The following is a 6,262-nucleotide window of genomic DNA, read 5'->3' as shown; positions in this document are numbered from 1 at the left end:
ATAGATACAAGTAAAATAACTTCTCTTGTTAAAGTAACTCCCAAAAAATAAAGGAATAAAAGCGTCTAAAAAGTCTAAAAAGTAAACCAGCTGGGCTGAGCATCTAATAGGGTGCGTGTAGATTCAACTAAACAATAGAATATCAGACTTTGTTGCCCAGTATAATTAACTTTCAATAGTCAAGTGTCACGATAATCTATTAAAACGACGGCGATTTTAAAACGTGACGTCCACAGAAATGTTGAATCATCTTGCAAAAGCTATAATGACGATAATGACGTAATAAACGTGGGAACAGCAAAACAACTTTGAATTGGGTAAAACGAACCCGTTACTTAATAGAGAAATTAAGGAATATCAGCCCTTCTTGGTGGTATAATGTTATACAACTTTGACTTTGGAAGAAACTTCGAAAGATCTCGTGAAAAGGCAATAAAGCCATCTAGCAACTGCCAAACGTTATAAACAGGTGGTTCAAGACAATGAGGATCATTTCGATTTTTAGCTGTGAATGCAGATTTATAGGGCTAAGAAATCCTTAATATACAGTCCACAAATTTTTGTTCTACGACAAAAATTGACGAAGTTATGGCCAAATTACTAAAAAAGTTCACTGATCGCCCGGCGCGGGAACGATGACGTCACTATATCCGATCCGAACGCTGCCGGCGTACTGCGTGGATAGAAAATATTTTTTTCTAGCCAAACTATCAGTTTTAGAGAAAAACTTGTAATGACATTTATTCATCAGAATAAAGTAAGCTATCATACTCTCATCATATCAGCTCATACGATTAAATGGAACGCGGAGACGCGATTGGGGTCTCCGCGGTGGTATATTTGGCGATTTATTAAAATAAAGTGTTCATAAGTGTTGTTAGAGTCATATCTTCTTCCAAGTAAAATATAAAAATGTATAAGAATTAATTTATTTAGCTCTAACAATAAGGTATAGTAGATAGCTGAGGCAGATACACTCTGCCTAGGCTACAAGACATTGCTATGAAGATCATTTCGATGTACCTACACGCAATACCTACCTGTTATTTAGTTTTTCTGAGTTAAACCTACGTACCTACCTATCTATGACACCACCCCCATGCCAGAAACTGGGTATGATTTGTATGAAAATATTTTCCATCCCAATAGTACGCCGGCTGCGCTCGATTCCGATATAGTGACGTCACGCAGCCCTGCGTAGGTACGTTGACTTTTAGCGGCAAAAACGGCCTGTGTTTATTACTTAATATCTTCGTAAGTAATGGTCCGATTTGGATAACTCAAAAAGATATATCTTTCTTATGTCTTAAAGATTAACGTAGATAGGTACTAGTTTTATTGAATTTTCTACAACAGTACTGATCCTCATTGGGGCCGTCCATAAATTACGTCATCGATTTTTTCAGATTTTAGACCCCCCCCCCCCCCCCTACAATCATCCTATCGTCATTTCTTAATGACCCCCCCCCCTTCTCCCAAAATTGACGTCATTACCAGTTTGACAAAATTTAATTTAATTTTCATACAAATCTGATTTTATAACATTTAAAAAATTAAAATGATGATATCAAATTTCTGACTTCACCATACCATTTATATGCATATGTTAACATGGGCTATAGTCGGCTCATATTCCCATTTACCTAACACCCTGTAGACAGGAGTTAGTTTGCCTGCGCCGACTGCTCATTAGAGGGCATTGGACACTGGTATGCTTATGGTATGTTTAGGAATTAGCACTGTCAGAGGGGTGGCTAAGCCTCAAATTGTATGGTAGGGCGACACCGCAGCCCCCGCGTGGCTTGCAATATTGATCCTGACGGTACCTGCGTACTGTGCACAAGGCTTCCTGTCTGGTGCGTATGAAGTATGAACGCTGCGTTTCGCCAGCGTACAGTCTGTCTATAAAGTCGTGACATGAATGTTCGAGGAACTAACATTATTCATGTGTCTGGCAACACCAAAGTTCACCAAACATATGTACATCAGCTGTCATCGAGAACAAGTTGTGGAACGATTTTCATTTTGTGGTTTTTATTGTTTGACTAATCTCCAGTAAATTATTACTCAGCTACGAAGAAAAGTATAAACAATGAGTAAAGTAAATTGGAGTGCCACGCGGAAAGTGATTTTTAAAGTTTTCCAGCAATGTTCCGCGGAGTACCAAGCTGGTCAAATTTTGTGGGATTTGGATGATGTTTAAGGGCGAACAGCATCTTTGACGGGTACGTAATCGTGTTACTGCTTGTTTATAATCTACCTAAAGTAACAAATTTACTGCATTTTGCGATTTGGTGACCAAAACAGGCATTGTTTACATAGGACATTTTTAGGTTAAATTTTCATTGTAAGTAGGATATATTGTAGTACGACCATTTCATTTGATACATCAATTCAGTCAAGTTTTCTACGAGTTTTGAATTTGAATTAATTGCTTCATATCTATATTACCCGTTCGCTTTGGCCATTGATAACTGTATGACATCACTTTCACATCAAGTTGTCTGTCTACAAAAACAATAATTTGTTGCAATATTTTTTTATGATTATGATTTAGCTCTAGATTATAATGTGAGTGCATGTGAAATGATATCTTGTTGGTAAATATTTAACAATAAATAATATTAGTTAGGTTTTGTAGTTATTCTTTCCATCCCTTTAAAATTTGAACTTTTTTTTTCAGGAAAATCAGAGAGTACGGTTAGGCGCATAGTTAATGAAGGTTTTCAGAATAATGGAAAATTTAGAATTCCTGGGAAACACAGGCAAGGCCAACCAAAGAAAGAAATGGATAATTTTAATATTTGTGCTCTGCGCCAAAAAATAAAATTTTTTTACACGGTACAAAAAGAGGTAGGTAAATAAATTTTTTCATCTTTTGCATGTTTTTTGTTTGATGTGAGCTATATTCATTCTTCATATATGGTAACCTATATAATATTAATATAGCCTATGTTAAGCAGTTTTTTTTAGATTGTAATGATGAAATATTTTTTCAAATCGGTCCAGTAGTTTCAAAGCCAATTACACCCTCCCCCTCCCTCTTATACCCCCTTAAACCCCCATCCAAACAAACCAACAATGAAATCTTTCTTCTTAATAATATTAGTATGGATGTATAATTTTATAAAATTTTCACTAACAAGAATCTATTTATTTTTCCACCAGGTCACAAAATGTTCGCAATCTCTAAACATCAAACAAAAGACATTTTCAAAGGAAAGCGTTACATCATAGTCCATGCTGGAAGCGAAAAGGGGTTTGTTTCAAACTGCCTCCTCATATTCACTGACAGAAATAATTTGGAAGACTACCATTCAGAAATGAATGCGCATAACTTTACGAAGTGGATTAAAGAAAAACTAATACCAAATCTTCATGAGCCTTCCATTATAGTTATGGACCTGTACCAAGACAATTGGTTATTTGCTTAGGCGATAATAGCAACAGTGAAGATGATGTGAGTGATGTCAGCGTTACTTATGAAGGTGGCAACGAAACTTTTCTTAACATCGAATATTTGGAATCCGATGATGAAAGTGATTAATAAATGTCCTTATTAAATATGTATGATGCGTTTTTTATTATGCTGATGCAATAAAAATGCTTGGTAAAACCTTTCATAAGCATAGGTACCTATTGTATTAAAACAGAAAAAAAAATCGTCGTCTAAATTGGTTAAGGGCTGATTTTTCAATCGTCGGATAACTTTTAACTGAAGAATAAGATTGGCACATTGACAGTTTTAGTATGGAAAATATGTCAAAATGACAAGTTTATTTATCAGTCAAAAGATATCTAAGGATAGAAAAATCTACTCTTAACTAAATTGCCCTAGTATCAAACTCATTTGGTCAAATTGTATAGGGTTGCTACATGAAGAAAAAAAGCGCCCTCATTTTATGTCACGACTTTATAGACAAACTGTATTTTAGGCGGTCAATCAAAATTAAAATCAAATCAAAATCAAAAATATCTTATTCAATATAGACCACTAGTGGCACTTACGTCAAAAACAGTAAAATAAAACGGGCCAAGTGCGTGTCGGACTTACGCACAAAGGGTTCCGTACCATTGATTTATGAAATTAAAATTATTATTTTTTAATTTAAGTTATTTGTAAGAAATATTACGCGGTAATAAGCGGTTTACGATTTACGAGGTATTAAAAAAAACTACTTACTAGATCTCGTTCAAAACAATTTTCGTTGGTAGTTTTTATAGTAATGTAGTCATCATATGTTTTTTTTAGATTTTTCATTTTCTTATTTTAGAAGTTAGAGGGGGGGGGGACCAACTTTTTTCCACTTTGGAAGCGTCTGTCACGCAAACTATTCGGTTTAGAAAAAAATAATATTAGAAACCTCGATATCATTTTTGAAGACCTATCCATAGACACCCCACACGTATGTGTTTGATGAAAAAAAATATTTTTGAGTTTCAGTTCTAAGTATGGGGAGCCCCCAATATTTATTATTATTTTTTTATTTTTGCATCAAAATCTTAATGCGGTTCACAGAATACATCTACTTACCAAGTTTCAACAGTATAGCTCTTATAGTTTCGGAAAAAAATGGCTGTGACATACGGACGGACAGACGGACGGACAGACAGACATGACGAATCTATGTATAAGGGTTCCGTTTTTTGCCATTTGGCTACGGAACCCTAAAAAGGAAAAGGTAGGTAGTAGGGCATGCAAACCGGTTAACCGGATAACCGAAAAACCGGATAACCGACACAATTTGGAACTCGGTTTTTGTCAGTTATAAATCCGGGTTTTTCGGTTTTTTCGGTTTTTCTTCTACGATTTTAGATAATTTAATAACTCATACAATAACACGCCTCTTTAGTCATATCAATAAAAACAATTATTGTAATGCAATGTGAATGAGTAGAGTATAGTCTATGGCTATGGTATTGAACTAAAGTACCATGTATCTTCTAGCTAAAGCTATAAGCGCGCGGGCGCAAAATGGAACGCGCTTTGTATTTGACCATTGCCGCCATTATTTTTGCTTTGCTAGTCTCTGTCAGTGTCAACTTACATATTATTTAAATAAGCATAACTATGACCAAATTTTCTTCTTCTTTTTTGATGATGTTGGCAATACACGTCGAGGTCGACTTGATTTGTGCCATTTTCCAGTATATAAGTGATACGAGTTACAAAATGAGATCAAGTAATGATATAATGAAGGATGATAGATGATACCCTTTCCCACCCTTTGAGTCTCAGTAAAGTTGTGGTGCTTTACTGAGACCTCATATGGACAACTTGAGAGAACCAGAAGAATCACGATGCACTGTTTTGCTTCACTTGCCCACACCCATGGACGTTCACGAACACTCAATGGTTAATAATCCACCATTATTACACATTAATAGTCGCCCACACACGAATTTGAGGAAATAAAACAAAACCGCTAACATGACGCTTCAGATTCCCGCCAAGAAGTCCTGAGCCTGACCAAAGGTTTTGCTTTGCTAATGAGCGAAGTATCCTATTGTTGATCTCTCAAATATAAAGTATTTGATTTTTAATTAAACTATTCAATTGATCTCACATGTTCACATGTTCATTATGTTCAGAACATGTAACTTCATCTTGTCAAACTAGAATATAAAAGAAATAAAATGATTTTTATTATAATTTGCAGCATTTTTATTTACTTACAAACAGTCGACCCGAAAAACCCGAAAAAACCGGTTTAGTTCGGTTTTTAAAAATAAAAACCGAAAAAACCGGTTTTTCCAAACCGCTCGGTTTTTGCATGCCCTAGAGGTAGCCCTTTACATGTCTCCTTATCTTTTGGGCCCTACCAACGCTTCGAGACAAACATACGGAAACGCCGGAACAAACTCAGTCACCACTATCTAGTTGCCAGTAAGTTTTGTATCAATGTCTGATTGAAGATTAATATGAGGTGCCACTTCCTACCTAGCCTACTCAACTCACCCCTGAAAGAACAAGAACGTACAGAAATCTTGCGACTATCCTACCTAAATATGTCCTAACATCTTCCTACCAAATTGTTTTAGTACGCGTAGTAGTGGAATTAATTACACCTAATTGAAACCAAATTTTGAAAAAGCGAACATATTATATTTTTTATGGCTTTAAGAACAAAACTTCAGGCTGACCTTTGCACAAAAATTAAGAAAATAATGTTGTTTGGAAACATGCTTTCGTTTCGTACTTACACTTTATTGCGAAAGCTTTAGTCACGGTGCAGTGCCCACGTGCTACGTCCTACGAAAA

At 35.5% G+C, this 6,262-nt stretch overlaps 1 long non-coding RNA gene across 1 annotated transcript; it reads left to right on the top strand.

Moving 5' to 3' along the window:
• Positions 1-1,901: 1,901 nt before the first annotated feature.
• Positions 1,902-3,570, top strand: LOC135087232 (uncharacterized). The gene is made up of 3 exons (XR_010260719.1): positions 1,902-2,225; positions 2,684-2,853; positions 3,169-3,570. It is a non-coding gene; the product is annotated as an uncharacterized LOC135087232 (long non-coding RNA).
• Positions 3,571-6,262: the final 2,692 nt, after the last annotated feature.

Source organism: Ostrinia nubilalis, chromosome Z (genome assembly GCF_963855985.1).
Source record: "Ostrinia nubilalis chromosome Z, ilOstNubi1.1, whole genome shotgun sequence".
Classification (NCBI taxonomy): Eukaryota; Metazoa; Arthropoda; class Insecta; order Lepidoptera; family Crambidae; genus Ostrinia; species Ostrinia nubilalis.
Note: the sequence above shows the minus strand (reverse complement) of the source record. Positions and strands in the feature narration are given on the sequence as shown.